The sequence below is a fragment of the Ambystoma mexicanum genome, chromosome 12, assembly GCF_040938575.1.
Source record: "Ambystoma mexicanum isolate Mex_15411 chromosome 12, UKY_AmexF1_1, whole genome shotgun sequence".
NCBI lineage: Eukaryota > Metazoa > Chordata > Amphibia > Caudata > Ambystomatidae > Ambystoma > Ambystoma mexicanum.
The window spans coordinates 985,712,273-985,732,583 of NC_090936.1; the positions used below are offsets into that span (position 1 = coordinate 985,712,273).

Below are 20,311 nucleotides of genomic sequence, written 5' to 3' on the forward strand. Positions count from 1 at the left end.
ACTGGTAATTTGGCTTCTTTGGTCATAGTGAGGAAACAATTGTCTCTTTAAGTTAGTGCAATGATAGGCCCTAATACCTCTATGAATTCATTTAAGCTTTAGACAATACTTTCAAAAGAAATCCCCTCAAGTTAGTACAGGAAAAGTCTTACTTGTTAGTGCGAATTTCTGATGTCATTGGGGATATTTAATCAGAATGAATCTTTGCTTGGTATGAGACCATAGGTTGCTGGAGTAGGCTTTCCTTTTCCATAACGCTGTTCTTACCCTCACTACAGTAATGGACCTCAGTCCTGTGCACATTTCCTCATAAATTAGGAGTTTGTTGTTTGCCTACGCGTTAAATTTCAGTGGATGGCAAGGGCATCAATCCTGTGTGAATTTTCCACTGAATCAAAAATAAGATACTTCTATAAGCACCACTCTTAGCTCCCAAGATGAGTATATGCTGTGCAAAAAAGTTTGGGGTTGACTCTCATTCCTCATCCAGGGCATACTGTATAAGTTTCAACACTAGATGCAAAGAAACATCTCACATGATTGGTGCCTCCAAGATTAAACTGCATGTGGTTTCTGTTGATTTTAAAGATCTCTCTTTTCAATTATCCTCTTCTCAGACCCAATGCAGGGAAAGGATCTCCCTTCTGTAAGTATGATGTGGGTATGCATAGAGTGTGCATTTTCAGTAAAGCTATTTGCAAACATGCTGCATGGATGCTTCTATTCCAAGTGGATTAACTGAGTATGGTGAAGATGTGCCGTACTAGCTAAGTCACTTTCATACTAGGTGCATGGGAAGGGCCCTGATAGCACATGGATTTGATGGTGATATTAATCAGTATTTCAATAAAAGGTCTTTTCACACTTTGTACAGGGAAGGAGCCTTTCACCCACATGGAGTCTAGACTTTCTTGCAAAGCCCTCTGCATCATTAGGCAGCAATTTAGGTATTGGCATTGCAGTGCCTGTGTGCGTTATCTACAGATGCCGGTGCACTGTATATTCATGCATGACCACAACTCAGTACCTTTTCTTTTTTTGCCTATAGGTGCATGTGCAGCACAGCCACAGCCATACCTCTTCTGAGTGTTATACGTTGATCACAGCATAGTAGATTGTATCGAGGACGATTTGATCAAATTCTTTTTGCCGAATCTTGCTGCAGATAAATGCAGGGGTTGGGTTAAGGTAATAATTAAGGTGGGGGCATAGGGAGTTGGCTGCAGGGGGTCTACCCTAACATATATTTGCAGTGAATGTATCTAAAAACAAAATTTCAACCGAATCCTCTTAGGGAAAGAAACATTGATGAAATCATGTAGATCCGTCTTTTGTAATTCAGTACAAGAAAGTGAAGGACATAATGACAGCAGAGAGATGTCCCCTTAATGACTCAAACTCATCTGAGCATTGGAGGGTACCATGACAGATAGTGAACAGTAAACAGTAATACATCATTAGACATCTGGCATCCCTGTTAAAGGAATATATGCACTGTGAGGAGCCAGGAATGAGATGCGGAAACAGAGGACTTATGATTGTTGGTTAAACATTTTTAGTCAATAAAAAGGGGGTTGGAAAATGCCTCACTACCCCTAATTTAGGAGGTATTTTCCCACCTCAACCAAAACTAAGGGGTCTGTCCTTTGTCAAGATGTCCAAAGCAAAAACATATCCTGTGTCAGAAATCCTGTTCTGTCCTCACACTCTAAAACTAACTCTAAGGTGCAAAGGATATTGTCTCTGCTTTTCAAAGTGCACAAATGTTCAAATCCAACACAAAAGTATAAATCCCAACAAAAAGTTCCAAGTGGACAATGTTCACAGTTCCAAGGAATGGCTCCCTTCCCCAGATTCCTTTTTACCAATGCAAAAAGTTCAAACAAAAAATAACCAAGTTTCTTGTAACCCAAGATGATAACTCCCTCCTCTTGGTGTGTTCACAGTCCTCAGAGGAAATGGCTCCCTTCCGCAGGTTTCCCTTTACATTCAAGATAGTTCACAATCCTAAATGCATGTGTCCTCCTTGGGATTCTCTTTTCACTGTATTACAATTTGGGTGCAGGTCTCAGACTCGCAGGTCATCTGGTTATTCACGGTTTCCGTGGAAATTGCTCCTTTCCCAAGGTTTTTCTTCACATTCAAGATATTTCAATGATCTTAAGAGCATGTGTCTTCCTTGGGATTCTCTTCTACTGTGTTATTATTTCGGTGAGGGTCCCAGAATCGCAGGCCACCTGGTATACTCCCCTGTCAGGCTTCTTTCCACAATTACAATAATTCAAACCCTCAAGGGTACAGATCTTCCTTGAGGTTCTCCTCTTACTGTAACTTTTCACACACACTTGACTTTGCCTGGTATACTCTCCTGCCAGGACTTCTACACAGTCTTTCAAACACTTGTCTTGCGGTTTCTTTCTTTTCTTTCAAGAACTTAGCTTTGCCTCTTATACTGCCTGCCAGGACTTGCATGCAGTTACTTTTCCTTTTGTCCATGAAATGATATTTGCACAATGTTGGCTTATTGAGCCTTGTTTGTTAAAGTTAATTTCAATATTCACTCTCACACATTGGGTCACTGCCCCTTTTCCAAGACCATTCACATTCACTTTGCTTTCTCTCCTGCAATATGGGTCCAATGACCTAATCATAGCATGGTTCACAAATATATTAATCTCTTCAGAGGCTTCACTTTGCATCTCTCGCGTTACTTTCATGAAACGGCACACACTTTCAGTCAACCCGGTAACTCGTCCAACTTCTCTGGGCTTACTAGGTATTTTAATTTTCTCTTGCAGTTCTCAGCATCTGTTCCTTTCAATTTTCTGGCTCGCCATGTGTCCCCTTAGCCGCTGGCTTTTGCCAAGTCCTTCTTTACTGTGCCTGGTTCCTGCTGTCTCGCATTCCCGGGCGGCATGCTTTCTGCATTCTGGCTTCTCTTTCCGCCATCTGGATTTGCCTCCACGCCGCTTCCCACGGCATGCTTTCTCTCAGCCCGACTGCTGCACAACTCACCTTCTGCAGGTCTCCCTTCTGTCTACCAGCTGTGGCAGATTTTAATTTCCTGCCATTATTGAGCAATTTCCAAAGACTAGACAACTGTGTTGGTTTAGCAGTCATAGTCATCTTTATTGCTCTGTCCCTCTTCGACGTCTCCGTTGTTACCATGCTGTTCCTTGTGTGATTTTGAGGAAGCTGATTTTGAAACTCATTGGGAGTGATCATGACTATGCCTTGACTCTTCCTCCTCTCAGTTGTTGACATGTTCCTTGTGTGATATTGGGGAATACTTGAAGTAGACTTAGCAATTGGTTGAGGGAGAGTGTTACAATATGCCATCAGGGCATGAGGAATGGGGGGAACATTCCCAAAAGTGAATGGGGTTATGTGACTTTCTCCAAAGATGTTGTGTCATCTCCCTGAGGTTCGCCTCCCCATGTGGTCCTCCTTCATATAGTCGCCACCAGGGTCAGGATCAGGTAGCGGCTGCCGTCCCCTGGCCACATGAGGATAAGCTACCTCTGGGCAAAGAGTGATGATCTCATCAGATTCGTCCCAGTACCATTGCCTTTATGTATAGCATTGTTTCAGATCTACGTGCAGTATGAATATTCTTTTCTTTCTATTTTAAGAGCTGCAAATTATTATTTTAGTTCTCATGCTCATTAATAATGTAAGTCATCTTGCAATTTCCCCACCTTATCAGCTATCAATATTTCTGTGGGACCCAACAGTAATGAGGATTTTGGTGGATGTCCAGGCGGTAAGAACGTTGAGATATGAGCGGTAAAGGAGAGAATGTTGAAATTTGATTAGCAAAGGAGAGAGAGGTTGAGGAGAGCACTAGAATGATGTTGAGCTGCTTTGTTTTTGTCATTTCCTGGGCAGTCTTGTCTTGAACCTTTTGGCAAGAGTCTTGCTCCTTTCGCCTAGCTTTTATATGTATGTTTTCCATGTGAGAATCTCACAACCATTGCTTAAGTCACCCGCAGGTTCTGATTTCCTAAGGGAACACTTTCTGTGACAGCACGGCCGCTATATTTGCCCAGTGCACTAGTTTTCAGAATCTATCTGTGAGGTCTCAGCATCACTTGCCAGGGAATCGAAGGCAACCCCAACAGTGCTAGCATATCCAGAGACTTGCCACCCTGTGAGATTTAAACTTTTTCAGCTTGCAACATTAGTTGGAAAGAAAAGAAGGAAGGGGCAGTGTGTGCAGATTCACTGAATAACTAGAAAGTTATTTTGTTAAAATAACCCATTCAAATAGTGTTGGAGCATTGTATGATATGATATGATATGATATGGCATTTATAACGCGCATATACACAAGTGTTTTAAAGGCGCAACTAGGCAAGGGGGGGAGGGAGGGAAGACAGACAACGATCCTACTAGGCCAGGTGTCATTCAGATCGCGCAAGTGCATGGGAAGGGGGAAGGAGGAAAGTGTGGGAGGGTAAGGGGAGGGGACAGTGCAGTACATGGGATAATAGAATAAATAAACAATAAAAAAGCACGGCCAGCAGGTGGCAAGTGTAAGGGTAAGTGCAGACATCAGGTGTCAAGTGCTGGTAGTGGGACTGAAGGGATACAGAAAACAGTCCCCAAGTGCGGGGGTTGCCAGGAAGGCAGTGTAGGTGTGCGACTGGCAGGGGAGGGGACCTGGGCCCGAGATCAGAAAGTAACCAGTCCAGTAACGGTATCAAGCAGGAAGTCAGCAGGGGATTGGAGGAGAAAAAGCAGAAGCAAAGAATAATGTTTTGAGGTGCTTCCAGAACCGGAGATGATTTGCCTCAAGTTTCAGGGTATCAGATAATAAAATCGCAGCAAAAAGTTTGCTGGTAAAAACAATTGCGGGTTTGACCCGGTAAAGGTGTACCCCATTATACCATTTAAGGGGAGCAGGGTTTTCGGGAGTGTCCCCCGATCCCCTTTAAATCATATAATGGTTCCGGGGGTTGCGGGGTGGCCCCCGCATCCTTTTCATGATTGTTTCGGCAAAACAACATTTTTGCTGCGATATTTTGTGTACACGGCCATTTTTGCCACCATTTTAAGACTTGGAACCAGTTTCAGGGAGGCAGGGAAGCTGTTCCAGAGGGAGGCCCCAGCCGAAGAAGGAGATCTACCACCAACTCGTTGCTTGGAGAAGCGACTGACCCTGAGGGAGTTGGAGGCGGATGAGTGAAGAGCTCGAGAAGAAAGATATTTAGGAAGAGAGAGTTGAAGGTATCATCCTTGGTATTCTGCTACCCTGCACTATAAATTGTCATCACCGATCATTTGTAAGTTAAACAAATAGTAAATTTTGTGGTTGTGCTTCTTTGCACGAGTGTCATTCCTTGCCATCAGGGGATGTTCATTCATGAGCTGGCTATTATCCTGAACGGTTCAAGTGTCCTGAAACCAATCATCAAACCTTCAGTGTGAATTATGGAATAAGCTCTCTTCTGGAATCCAGTTCTGGATCTTGCAGAGTGTGGTGAGGTGGAGTAAGGAGTCGGACAAAGGGGTGGCATGTTTCAACAAAGTTTTATTAAGATTTGAAGAAAATAAGCTACCTCTCTCTGTCTCTAAAAGGGTTCTCCCTACCTAAACCAATAGCAACTAGGGTGCTCGTCGTCAGGATGTTCATTGAAATATAAAGTATCCATCCTCTGTCCAAAACCTATTCTTACCCTACCACTAATCTACAAAAACGGTTGACCATGAAAGTGAAAATAATACCAGGATAATGGCTCCCATCTCCTTTTAAACTGGCTCAGTCTTAATCTCTTTTCCAGCAATCCTTTGCTTTAGCTTCTGATTCAACCAAGAAAGTGTGGTCAGGAGAATGACTCCCTTTTCCTGACCCACCTTTCACAGCCTTGGGGGCTGTCTTGGGATATTCTTTAGCAATAGTCCTCAAAAGTCTCTTTACGTCTTCCCAAGGGTTACTGAAAGCTTGCTTTACAATACCGGAAATTCTTCACCGTTTTACGATTACCACCAGACAGCTCTTTAATCCTATTTGATTCACTGTGACGAGGGAGATTCCCCCTGATGCACTCCTGATTCTTGAATCCTTGGGTATCACTACTATGGCTAAGGAGATTACTCTCAAGGTTCTCTTGGCACTTAGTTTCCTGGTTATCACTACTGTGATGAGGGAGATTACTCTTGAGTTTCTTTTGACTCTCGGTTCTCTGGGTATCCCTACTGTGACGAGGAAGATTACTCTCGAACTTCTCTTGACTCTTGGTTCTCTAGGTATCAACTACTGTGATGAAGGAGATTACTTGAGAGCTTCTCTGGACTCTGGATTCTCTGGGTGTTACTACTGTGATGAGGGAGATCACTCGTGAGCTTCTCTGGATTCTGGATTCTCTGGGTGTCACTACTGTGATGAGGGAGTTCACTGTGTCACAAGTTCTTCCTAGGGGGCTAGGCTGACTTGAGTAGCTTTGGCGTCTCCAGTGTTCTTCACTCCGCTTCCCTCTTTGTCCTTGTGGCTCCGCAGAGACTTTGAGCACACAGCTTCGGCGATGTTGCAGGACCACACAGTACACCTCCTCGAGGTCACATCACGGCTGGTTTCTCTCTGTCTCTTCGGTTGGTAAAGAACCTGGCTTCCTACATCGTGCTATTCAAAAATAAGGGGTTACCTGTACTAGAATCCCTGGTCCATCAGGTAAAATGACACAGCAACAACATAGAGTGGACCACTGGATAGGAGATAACAAGACTGACTACCTCAACTAACTAATAGAATAGGTTGTTTCGTATTCTTTTTCGTTCTATGTCTCCAATTCTAAATCAGATACAAAAAAAGCCATCACAATCATACCACAGTATGGCAAAGATATATATCCTACTGTTCATCCACTTTATAGTCACATAAATGCCCTGCCATAGTGAAATAACCCTTGAGTACCTTCATTTATTCACATCCCAAACAGTCATATGGATGGACTAATTCCTCGCGCTTTGTGCTAATATAAATCCGAGAAAGGGTCTCCCCGTATGGTCTTTGCGCTGGTTTTAGGAGTGTATGTATGAATGAGGGACGGAGAATTTCTGACTATGAGTCGAGTGATGCAGAATTGTGATGATTGCTAATGGTATTTTTAAATATGGTGCAACATACAATGTATGATTATTATTTTTGTACTTGATTGATTTCATAAAATTTGTATTATGTACTAAGTTAGTTGAGGTAGTGTTACGCTCACCTGGTCTCTGCGGAGGCGTTGGGGCACAGTTGCATCCCTCCCTAAACTTGAATCACCCCCTTCAGGCCTCTCACTCAGTTGAAAAGCTGTGAGCGATGGTACGTGGTAATACTGCTCCTGCGTGGAGATAACAGTGTGTGAGTGCGCCAATTTGTGATTGTTGTACCCCTCAAACCCTTTACCCCAAAGTACGGTTTATGTGAGCATACACAGGCCCATAAAGCTCACCTGTGAATTATGGAAGATAAGCTCTCCGTCCTGCTACTTCTGGCAGGGGCGCGTCGAATGGGGTCTAGTTCCTTCACTGATCCCTGATAAGGATTAGTCCAGTCCAGCTGCGACTATGCTTCTGCTTATGATTGGCAAGTCTTTCTTGAGCTCTTGTGAGGCTCTTCGTTCTGTTTAATGTCTTTATATGTTGCTCCTATTTATGCCCACAATAATGTCTCTCTTCTGTTTTCTTCACTTAGATGGAAATGCGGCCCCAATGCAGCTGTGAGACGCGAGACGCGGCCGGGTTGAAGATGGATGCTACCGCAATGTTCGACAGCAGGTAAGTGAAGGTTTAAGGAAAAGCGTGAAGTATGGCGAAGGGAAACCTTAAACTGACTGTTCTTTCGATGTCTAACCTTGTCTTCTGTTTTTGCTTGCAGGCGCTGCTGCCGACAATGGAGAATTTCGTGCTGCGGTGCCAAGATGAAGATTTCGGCGTTCCGGAAAATGTAAAGATTAATACTTGGTTTGCCGAAGAGATGTACAGGTAAGAACAGCTTCCCCCATTTGGTAAGTATGCTGGCAGGAAGCAGGATGTCCAGGAAGCAGGATCTTTAAAGGTAAGTCTGACCTCAGGCCAAGGTGAGCGTTACGCTGCTTGCAAGTGCAGAATAATGTGAAGCGTCTGTCTTGAGGATCGGGGCAGCTTGTATAGCTGAGATCGTGGGCACGGCCATTAGGGCTGTCTTACCAGCCACACCTTGCCACTCCTAGAGAGTGAGCACGTGCGAAGGCAATCCATTAGCAGCCACACCCAAGAATACACTTGGGGCTGCTTAATGGATGGAATGTTCAATGTTAATGCATCCTGCATAATGAATGGAATGTTCAAGGTTAATGCATCTGAAGTGCTATGTCCATAATAAAAGCTTTTCGTTGTTAAATGGATGTTCTTGTTTACTTTTGTTCATGAGCCTGGTGACAAAGGCTCCAGGACAGTGTCGACCCAGGTCTCCTGTGCATGCGACCCCTGCATGCCTGTGCCCCTGACGTTATGACCATGACAGGTAGTTAGTTGTGCCATCCCTTATGTGCTGGTCCACTCTATGTTGTTGCTGTTCCTACGTCGTGCTCCACTGACCATTCCTCAATGTCCTTACCACTAGGGATAAGCGTCCTTGCAGCCTCACGTCCCCAGGCTTGACCTTCCCGGCAGGGCTAGCTTCACGCTGGCTGCTCTCTCTTCTTCCTACTACTTTCTTAGTCTTTATTTCCTGTGGGTAGATTCTCCCCAGCATAAAGTCCAATTCCTTCTTTGTTGTTGTTAATATGGTCTTAAGGCCTCCTGGTGACAGCCTCTTCTCAGTACTATGGTCAGTTGTTAAGATGATCCGTATGCCTCCTTGAGGCCAACTCTTCTCAGTACTCTGATCAGTGGTTGAGATTATTTGTATGCCTCTATGGGGCCAACTCTTCTCAGTACTATGATCAGTTGTTGAGATCATCCTTATGCCTTCTGGGACCAACTCTTCTCAGTACTACATGGAGGCAATATGTTATTACTCAGCAGGTGTATTTGGTTCTTCTTCTTCTGTGCCATATAGATTGCAGACCAAAGACAGAAGAAGCTTTACCATAACAGACGGTAATGTTTTCAGGGATTTCTGACGAGAACTTGGTCCCAAGGGAAGAGGGGTCAGAGAGTTCCTTCACGGAACGGGAGTCATCCCCATGAGGGGAGTCTCTCCCTGTGATGTATCACTTTCCACAACCCCTGGGGGGACTATTGGGTAGCGGCTTCACCTCCCTAGCCTCACAGGGAAGGGCTCTCCCCTTGGGAGAAGTATGTGATTACATGAGTCGTCACACGAGCCAGAATGGTGCATTGTGGTTCTTTGTGAAATATTGGAACATATCCATATGCAAGGGCTGTGCTTTGTTCTGGCTTCGGCATATCACGCTCCTATGCTATCCAGGGCTCCTAGTACTTTACAGCATACCACCCTGGTGATTTACATATCCAACCATAGCCCAAAATATGTTTCAGTCTTTGCAACCTTGACTTCCCTACACCTATACAAAGAACATGGTCAGGATTGGAGTTTTAAGTGTTTTCAGCTGTGTCAATCGTCAATTACTTTCACCTTTATGAGTCCTCTGGTTCTTTATCTCAGTCTTTCACCAGTGGCTGTTCTACCCGGATCCTTGTCTCTCTGAACCAGATCCTGACTCTTTGCCTCGCATGTTCCACTTTGCTCCTGATTTGCAGAGCAAACTACGCTTTCTAGCTGTTTTCCAGTGTGTAGCCTACCTTGCAAGTTCCATGTTTTACCCTGGCTTTATGAATACCCTTGCTCCATGATACATCACTGTCAGTTTCTCGTTTCATTCTATGCATCCATATTGTGCTAAAAGTCTAATGTAATATTGCCAAATTATTAGTGCTATTCCCAGAATGAGAGGTGCCTCTGCTGTCTAAACCTGTGTCCTGCTTATTCTGTTCTTCATTCTCATTCTCATGCTTTGCATTTCTCTGTTCTGTATTTGCAGCCCCTTATTTACATTCCTTTGTCCCAACTACTAGTTTTAAAATCTAGCTCAGCTCTGTCTTAGAACTCTTACAAAGATTTCCTATATGTCTTCATGTGCTTCACAAGACCATTTCAACCCGTGTTCTCTTGTGATTTTTATCTGTTTCAACACGCTACCTTTTATCAAAGGTCACAGTCAAGAGGTGCTTTATAGCTTTTTGAGCGCACGCAGACAATCTTCACTTTCTTTCACCATAGAGATGCTGGGTTACTGCTTAAGATCAACAGCTACAATATGATTCAGTGAACTCTGCAAGTTCAAGGTGTGGTCACATTCACACAGCGAACAAATTATATCAATCACCCCTGAGTCGGGGGTGTAGATGGCAGGTAACTGCCCGCCAGCCCGGCCATGTATGCACCCCTGACGAGAGTGTTACTGCTATAGTTTGATCGCTGTGTGAATGTGACCATACCTTGAACTGTGACCACACCTTGAATGTGACCGGGAAAACCCTGGGGTGCAAATAGTTTACTTGTTTTTCTACGGGAGATCAACTGCGCAAGTATTGTGGTACGCCAATCTCCTGAAAAAACAAGGGGAAAAAAAGACTGCTGCCACCATAGGAAAAGGGACTAAGGGGGTCATTAAAATTATGCCTGGATACTGCCCAACGCAATTATCATTACTGCAAATTGGTCCAACGTTGTTATCGCCAGATCACAGGTTGAAGTGGCGCGGTAAGCCCTCCATGGCACTCAATGGGGCATTCTTGGCGCAATTACAGAGGCACTAATTGCGCCACAGTAATTGCGCTGAAAATCAGCGGAAAGTCGGCGCTCTCACCTCCAGCTCAAAGCTTGAGCTGAATGCTCTGAGTTTCCCCCAAACTCAGGATTGTGGAGCGGTAATGTGGCGCTAATAGTGCTACCGCTGCATTTGTACCTTTCTGTCCAACCTATAGTGAGGCCCTACGTCCCTCTTCTATAACTATGGCAGCCGCAGGCAGGTGGAGCAGCGGGACCAGAGCACAAAGTTCTGGTGCAGCAGGAAAGTGGGTACGGAGTCAAGGGGTGGGGGAAGAGTATGTTTTGTTTTGGGGGGTCAGCTGAGGGTGAGGCTAGGCTCCCTGTTGCCTCCCTACAATCAAGATGGCGCCACCTGGGGAAAGGGCCTCGGATGGCAGGAAAGAGCAGATGGCCCACTCTTCCAGCCGCCTGATTGACTGAGCGCCTGTCCCTGGATGCAAGTATAATTTCTCCCATGCTGGTTTGCCTTGTAGTAGTAGTATTAGTAGTTGTCATTATATAGCACCTTTTCCCATTTGTATGGCCTTAACACGCTTTATCGTGGGAACGCCCTCGGGGACCGAAGTCCAGATATGGGAAATATTCTCATAAAAGGCTTAGACTGTGTGTGTGCATTTGGCCAAGATTAGGAATTAGGTGGGCTGGCTAGGCTCAAGTAAAAAACCCAAGAGGTCAGGCATGTGGATGCGTGCTGAGGGAGGTCACGACAGAGTGCTAGTGCAAGAGACTCGATATGTGGCCAGCTAGACTGAAAATTGTTGTAGGTTGGTGCTGTTTTCATGGCAGAGGTGTTTTGACAAGTCTAGTGTAAGGGGGCGAAACCATTACGTGTCCAGCTAGACTGAATTTGTCATAGTCATAGCTGCATTCTAGAGTGCATGGATGGATAGCCATGCCTGCAGCAGATGTTCATCGAAGTGGTGAGTTTATACATACCTTAAGCTTGGATGGAGTTTTTCTTTGAACTTTCTGTGTTATCCGATCGTCGTGGTAAAGAGACAAGCTGCCCTCATATGCTCATCTAGGCGCTATAGACAGGCTACCCTCAAGGTCCTCTAAGTGCCAATGGACCGTCTATCTTGGATCGTCTTCTAGATGTGGCAGACAGGCTGCCTTAAGGTCTAGGGTCATAGGATTTTCTAGCACCATAGACAGGCTACCCTTATATTCTTACTCTAAATTTTCAACGTTCCATCAGGGTTGAACTGGGACAAGAAATAGGCCCAGTCAACCCAAAAGAAAGAGGCCCAGCCCTCGCCTCAAAAAGTGGCCCACCCCTTGCCTCACGACATTTGACCTCTGATGGCATCACCGGAAGTGATGTCATTTGACCCCACCCCAAAGTGACATCCCGGGAAGCGATGAAACACAACCTTTCAGCCCTTGACAAAACAGAAAGTGGCATCAAATAGAATTGTCCCTAAGTACACTAAATTACTGTGAATCAAAGCAGACGTCCAAGACCAAATGATAATATGTTATTGTATAGCACTTACGCTTAAGCTCTTTTTTTATAGAACAAATATGCATACAATATCACCCAACCTGTGTTGGTACTCATTTATCAACCTAAAAAGGATGAAAGGCTTGATGCTGGACAGAGAGATTTTTCATCAGATAGAAGGGCTCTGTGGTCCAATTCACAAAGACCTGTTTGCGTCCAGACTTAACGCGCAGAAGAACAGATTTCTCAGCTGGAGGCTGGACCCAGCAGCAGCGGGGGTAGATGCTTTCCTACAAGATTGGAGAGGAGAGGTGCTCTACGCATTTCCTCCATTTGTAATGATAAGCAGAGTGTTAACGAAAGTACGCAGAGAAGCAGCGAATCTGATAATAGTAGTTCTGATATGGAAGTCGCAGTTATGGTTTGCAGCGCTCATGGAGCTAATATCCGAGTATCCGAGAATGCTGCCTCAAAGAGAAAACCTTCTCACGGACCCACTTGGGTCGTTTCACCCTCTGAGAGTGAAGGGGACACTGCCACTGATGGCGTGCAGGATAGCATGAGACGCTGGAATCTCCCAGGAATTTCGGCACAGGCTGCGAGCCTCATCGCTGAGTCATGGGCCCCTTCGACTAGAAGGAGCTACGACGCAGCATGGAACAGATGGTCGAGGTGGTGCAAAAGGAGAGGTTTTCATCCTGTTTCTGCCCCTCTAGTAGAGATACTTAATTTCTCAGCAGAGCTCCTACAAGATGGGAAAGCCTATAGAACAATAGGAGTGTATAGATCAGCGATATCAGCAGGCCACATGCCCATCGAAGGAATCCCAGTAGGGGAGAACATAGCAGTAAATAGACTTCTAAAAGGAATAAGATTTAGGAAACCGCCACAACCAAGATACGGGTCCTTATGGTACGTGGCAGTTGTACTACAGTTGCTAGCAGACTGGCCCGGCAATAGATACCTGCCCTTAGACAGACTTTCTAGGAAATTAGCGATGCTGCTATGTATGGTGTCATGTAGGCGGGTAGCAGACGTCAGAGCGCTAAAAGTAGATAGGATGTTATATGGACCAGACGGAGTGACTTTCCGTCTGGCCAAGAGAACGAAGACAGATTCTTCCACGATAACGTATCCAAATATGCAAGAGCATCCGAAGTGGTGCATGGCCGCCTGCATAAAAGAATATGTAAATATGACAGCCGAACTGAGACCAATGGGAACGACTCAATTGCTGATAGCGCACAGGAAACCGCACAAAGGCGAAGCGACAGCCACCATAGCGAGGTAGGGTAGAGAGATTATGAGCCTAGCAGGAATAGATATGTCAAAATTTGGAGCACATTCAGTGCGGGGTGCAATGGCCTCAAAAGCACTGAGGCAAGGCGCGACTTTGCAAGATATTCTGAAAGCAGCTGATTGGGCTAGTGATACTACATTTAGAAGGTTTTATTTTAGACCAATTAACACGATAGCAGAATGCTCACCTCCGTCTTGACATAGAATGAAGATTCCTGTGCTAATAGCGCAGGGAGCTCTTGATTCTATTAAAGAAAAGGAGGCAAGCATTACTTTCCCGCCCTAGATACACGAGAGAGCTAAAATACTGATGGATAAGTGTATTGTGATATGTATCAGGATAACTCACATGATTTCCTCCCAGAATAGGGTGTGTATCCGCCGCCCTAACATGTACTGTTGTTTCTGCCACTAGGAGACAAGCAGAAGAATGGCTGAAACTATACAGGAAGTGAACGAGACACGTTGACCGAAATCACAAGTTGGTGTGTGAGAGATCGACTCAGCAGAGCTCAAACGTTCAGAGACTATGTTGATCAAGTTGACAATTCAGTTTTCGTCTAAGATTGCAGTTGGAAGCAGTCAAGAAGAGGAGGATTACAGGAAGAGGAAGGACTAGGTCACATGACCAGGACACTGGGGTTACAGGGACCTAAGACTGATGGGATATCACGTTAAAACATTTTTTTTTTTTAAAGAAATGTTAATTCAATGGAAAGATAGAAAATGTTACTATTTGTTGAAACTGCTGGAGAGTAATAAATAAGAAGATGAGATGAAGGATAATTCTTGCCTCCGTCTTGACATCGAATAGGTTACCTTCACACATCTTCTAGTGCAGAGTCAAGGATACCTGCATATATCATTATGTGTTACAATGCCTAACTTGTAGATTTTCTAAGTGCAAAGGCTAGGTTACCATCATACATCTTCAAGCGCAATAGACAGGCTAACATTATAAGATGCTGCCCAAAGTGTCCGATCCCAGATCCGTCCGGGAACAGCACATTGCCCACCCTGTACTCTTCATAATTCCATCTTCACCTGCTCAATGTTTTTGACTGTGCTCTTACCATTTTTTTTGCATCTTGGCTTCTGTTGAGCCCTTGAGCCTTTATGCTAAGCTCTCATTGCCACTGAAGTATTACAGTTGTATGTGTAACGTTCTGAGATAGGACTGCTGGAGACAGTGTCCGTTTGCAACTATGCAACTTTGGTCACTTCCAAAACGAATTGTAAATGCATGGAGTAATACACAGTCAAAATTACGTTGTCTTCAGTTTTCCACTCCCCTTTTAAAGAAGCATTGGCAATGCCAACTGTTTGGGCTTTTGTGTAGCTATGGGGTAGGCATTTGCTAGGTACTGATATAAAGGTACTACCTGCAGGGGCGTCATGTCACAAAAATGCCAGGTATAGTGGAAGTGACATCACACAACCCTTGACCTCTGATGACTTCACAGAAAGTGATGTCTTTTGACCCCCACCCCAAAGTGATATCACGTGAAGTGATGGCACATGGCCTTTCACCCCTTGACAAAACAGGAAGTGGCATCACATAGAATTGTTCATAAGTACAATATGAAAAATATGGTTACGATATTACTGTAATGTGATATACACTTCATACAAGAATGGATATCCATATGCATCGTTAATATCAGTGTGTATAGCCCATATTACCAAATTACTGTGAATGCAAGCAGACCTCCAAGGCAAAATGATAATGATGTGTTATTATATAGCAATTACGGTTAAGCGCTTTATATAGAAAAAATATACATACAATATCACGCAATCTGTCTTGGTATCATTTATCAACCTCAGAAGGATGAAAGGCTTAGTTGGCCTTGCCGGTTTTCTGACCTGCAATCTGAAAATCACACACTCATCGCAGCAGCGAACCCTGAACCCACTGAGCTAACCTACTGGCTGTAGCTATTTTACCGGCTATATTAAAATGAGCGATTTCATGTCTGAATGTTCTCAAAGTCATTACGCAAATTACACTCTGTAGTGGATATCATTAAACTGGTAACAGATTTAACAACAAAGTTGGCCACATGTCACGCCTGCGTGGATCTACTTTTCAGGCTTCAGAGGTTGACAAAATACATACCACTGGAAGGGTTCATAGCTGGTATTATAGATTTCAGAGTAGCGTAGGGAAAGCAGCGCACTCACAGGGCATCCCATACTCTGGGCACTCGTTACCTCATACATGCAAACAAACATCCTGAACAGTATGCCATGGAGATAGGAAAGATGGACACATTACAACAAAGCATTAATTGTGGCACAATTAAATCACTTTATGTGCTATGGTCAAACATTTCTACACTGTACACAAGCTTTAGGCACAAGGATTTTGTCAAGTGACCGAGTACACCAAGATGGAATGTCTTGTGATGATCGTAACAGAGGCAACGGCACAATAAAAACATGCTATAACTGCAACTATGAAAAGCAAAATACATAGTCCAAAACTGTTGCTTATTCTACACACAATGCTTTTTGTAAGTTTTAGTCTGGATTGTGAATTTGAGGTGTTTAAGAACAGACTAAGGGCCTCATCACAAGTTAGGCTGTATCCCCGCTGTAATTGTGCAGGGATATCACCCAACGCTATAAGCCTTACCGCTACTCATTCAGGTGCAATTTCCCCCCGGATCACAAGTAGTAAATCCCCATTGGTTCTTTTGGACCCAATGGGGGTTTCTCGGCGCAAATAGCGCCGAAAACGGTCGGAAAGTGGAGATTTTTACCTGCAGCAAAAAGCTGGAGGTAAAACTCCCATTTTCCGCCCAACCCGAGATTGGGCGGAGCAGTAAATGGAGCAATAGTAGCGTTGCGGCTGCATTTTACTGCTCTGCCCCTGGCGACCCCCATATGTTGTCTGTATCTGGCAAATGTTTAATATCTCAAGTCAGAATTGTTGGATTAGCTGTTGCTTGTTTTTAACAGGACTTCAGAGCAAGGGACAGATATACATGAAGTGGTTAAAGGCATACTTCGTTAAGACTTTTTTCAAATTATACCAGTAACCATTTTCAGCTGCAATTAAGCCATTCATTCTCAGCAGACTGCTTAGAAAAACACCAGCTGGCTAAAGCTTGATTATGCTAATTTATAGAACGAGTTCAAAGAGATCCAAGATGTAGGGGTTGGGGGGGATTGGGACGGTGTCAAGGAGTGGGAAATGGCCGTAAGGATTAACATGGAGATGGGCAGTCAATGTGTAGGTAAATAAACAAATCACACCCACAAGCTGTGTGTCTCTCCTCATGTCATTTGCCTGCTACCTGTAAACCAATGCAATAGTTTAGGCGTATCGCTAAGTTCCACCTAAGAGCCCAAACTAGAAAATGTAAATGCAGGATGGATGTACTGCTTTGGTCAAGCGATAAAGTCAGATGGATTGGTTTTCCGCCAGGGTAAAATACATGTTAGTGGAAAACCATGTCCTATTTGAAGGCAAAGCACGAATTTCACGTTCCGTGTCCCCAATTCACCTTCAAATAGAATTGATCTCCCAGTAGTATAAAACCAAGGCCTAAACAGTTTACACCTTGGTGATTTCCTTAGTTTACACTCCAGACACCTAGAAAATGATCACACTATACTCCAAGCCGCTTCTTATTTCTGTCTTATCCAGAGGGATTTTCGAGTTGTGTTACACCATCCTACCTGTTTCCTTACTGCGCTGTATTATGAATTTGAGAGTGCTCTTATAAATCACGTGTAGCGCTGAGCTTGGGCAGTTGTATTTGTATTTTGTTTTTTTGTAAATGGCTCCAGGTTCAAAGGCATCTTGGTGCATAATTTTAGGAGAACAAAGTTACAATAACATACACAGAGACAATAAATAGCTCGACCGGCTTACAGTACATGCTAGTAGGACTGCAGTGTGACAAAGTATGTACAACATAATATGCAAGAGGCATGTGCAGGCAGGGGGAAACAAACAGCTGGCTTAAAAGATAAGGTCAATAGAGTGAGTGGGCTGGCAAAACAGTGAGAGAGCAATAAGTTAAGTACAGGAGATATATACAATGAATCATACAGGCGTTTAACGCATACTAAGTAGCAGAAAACAAAAGTGAGTAACAGTATGGCAGTGTCAGGAGTAGAGTGCCAGGTGTCTCATATGTTTTGTGCAGAGAGCCATTATTTGGTTTTGCTCTTGAATGATTGGAAGGATGGCTCAGCTCTGATAGCATTGGGCAGGGTAGTCCAAAGCTTGAAGGCCAAGACAGGGAAGCTCACACCGCCAGCTTTTTGTAGTTTGAATCTGGGAAGGGATAGGCTATGGGCTTGGGCAGCTCTCATAGGCCGAATGGACCTGTGAGGTGTCAGTCGGTTGGCTAGGTAGGTGGGGGCCTGGTCAGTCAGGCACTTGTGAGTTAAGGCAAGTGTTTTCAATGAGATTCTGTGCTTAACAGGAAGCCAGTGTAGAAGACTTCTGTGGTTGGAGATGTGGTGGCTTCTAGGTATGTTTAACGCCGCTCCGATGGCATTATTCTGAATGACTTGTAGTTTAAGGTTAGACTGACTAGTCCCTAGATACAGAGCCCTGCAATAGTCTATCTTGGACATGGCGAGTGTTCTAGCCAGGATAATGCAATTGGGTGTAGTCAAGAATGGTCTGCAGGCAGTAATAAGTTTGCATGTATAAGTGGATGCTGAACTGACAGCATTCGTTTGTCTACATAGTGATAGTGTGGAGTCAAGGTAGATTCCTAATGTTTTTGTATCCTTAGAAACCTTGATGACGTTGCCATCAATGATGAATGACTTGAAGGACTGGTCAAGTTTATTAAGACGTTGATGAGAACCCAGAATGCAGAGTTCCATCTTATCATCGTTGAGGCAAAGTTCGTGTTGCGCCTCCATGCCTGAATAACCATGTAGACGTCGTTCAAGGATTTGGTGTCAACTTGATAGTCACCTGCGATGGGGATGAGTATCTGGGTGTCATCAGTATAATTAGTGTATGAGAGACCCAGATAGTCAAGAACATCGAATAATGGTTTGGTGAACACATTATATAGTGTGGGTGACACGCATGAACCTTGGAGAACACCGAAATAAATGGGAGCAGGGTCCGCGGATGCAGACGGGGAGAAAACCCGCATGGATCTGTTGCTTAAGAAAGATCTGATCAGGCAGTGGCAGAGTCTGAAAAGTGGGCAGCTGAAATGAGGTGCTGACACAGGATTTGGTGATTAACCAAATCAAAAGCAGCCGAGAGATCTAATAGTAATAGCAGAGCTAATTTCCCATTGTCTTTCAGTACCTCAATCTGTGTTTTAAGGTCAAAGAGGCCGGTTTCCGTCCCGTGCCTGGGCCGCAAACCGGTTTGCCTCAAACCAAGGAGATTATTAACTTCAAGATAATCCTGGATCTGAAGGTAAGCAGCTCGGTCTAATATTTTGAGCATGAATGGGACAGTGGGGATGAGCCTATAGTTCATTGGTATGCTAGGGTCCAGGGAAGATTTTTTGAGCAGAGGGATGACCCTAGCATCCTTTAAATTGTCCGGGACTATACATGTTTTGAAGGATGAATTGATAAAGGCAGTAATGAATGGGGCTAGGTCGTGAGAGGCCTCCTTGATAATGGGGGCTGGGCATGAGTCGCCTTGACAATTGGATGGTTTAATTTTATTAATGATACATTCAACTTCAGCAATAGTGAGTGGGGAGAAGCTGAAAGGTTTGCAGTAGGGGGTGGCCTGGGGGATGGCACTTGAAGGAGTATTTTGTGGCTTGTCCGTCTGTAGGCAGTTTTATTTGTCTTTGATTTTAGTTTGAAGGGTGGCAATTTTGTCCAGGAGTGCTTTCTGTATATTCGCGTACCATTTGCTGTCTTTAATACAGGTATCAGGGGGTGTAGCAGGCGATTCAAGTTCCTTCAGAATCTTAAATAATTATTTGGTGTTAGAATCCGCTTGCGTAATACGTTTGTTGAAGATATCTTTTTTAGCCTGGAAGATGGCCTCTTTGTAGTTGATGGATGCTATAATAAGACAGTCCTTGTGGGTATCAGAAGGATGGCTTTTCCACCGGGCTTCAGCATTGCGTTTTTCTTTTCGTAGCACTCTCAGCTGTGGAGTAAACCATGAGTTGAGACGAGCACGAGGTTTAGATTTCCTAAGTTTAATAGGGGCTATTGAGTTTATTGCTGTGAGCATGGCATGGTTGTATGTATCCACTAGGATCGATGGGTCGGAGCAGGACGCAGATACTCTGTTGAGGGTAGGAAGGATAAGAGGACGTAATTTGCCTCTTGTTATGTCCCTTTTATTTCCGGTGGGTAGGGCGGGCGCGGTAGACTGTTTGGGGCATTGGACAGCTCTATGTTGAAAGTAATTTTCTGATGATCTAACCAGGCGCAAGGTAAGTTGGTTTGTAGGCTGACGTTGCAGTTGGAATCAACTAACCAGTTGAGCGTTCGCCCTTTGATGTGAGTAGGTTCTTGAATGTTGTGGGTAAATCCCAGGTCAGTTAACGTACTAGCAAGGTCGTTTGCGGTGGGGTCATTAGGATCTTGCAAACCCAGGTTGAATTCTTCCAGAAGCATGATTTGCAATTTAGTTTTTGATTTGTTTAATAATAAGGAAGTGATCTCATCCACAAATGATGTGGCAGGGCCAGGCGGTCTATATATGAGATGTAGGGTTTGGTTGGGAGAGATAGGAAGCTTAACCGAGAGTAACTCAGCCGAGGTGATCTTTAGGCTAGGCATCACTCTAAGGCCAAGAGAATTTCTATGAATAAAGGCAACTCCGACCCCTCTTGATT

The 20,311-nt window shown here is 44.3% G+C and overlaps 1 long non-coding RNA gene across 1 annotated transcript in view; it reads left to right on the plus strand.

Moving 5' to 3' along the window:
- Positions 1–14,294, plus strand: part of LOC138514167 (uncharacterized) — a 127,124-nt gene extending 112,830 nt beyond the window's left edge. Inside the window, exon 2 of the long non-coding RNA XR_011281889.1 lies at positions 13,924–14,294. This is a non-coding gene — a long non-coding RNA (uncharacterized lncRNA). The remainder of the gene's footprint in view (positions 1–13,923) is intronic.
- The last annotated feature ends 6,017 nt before the right edge of the window (positions 14,295–20,311 follow it).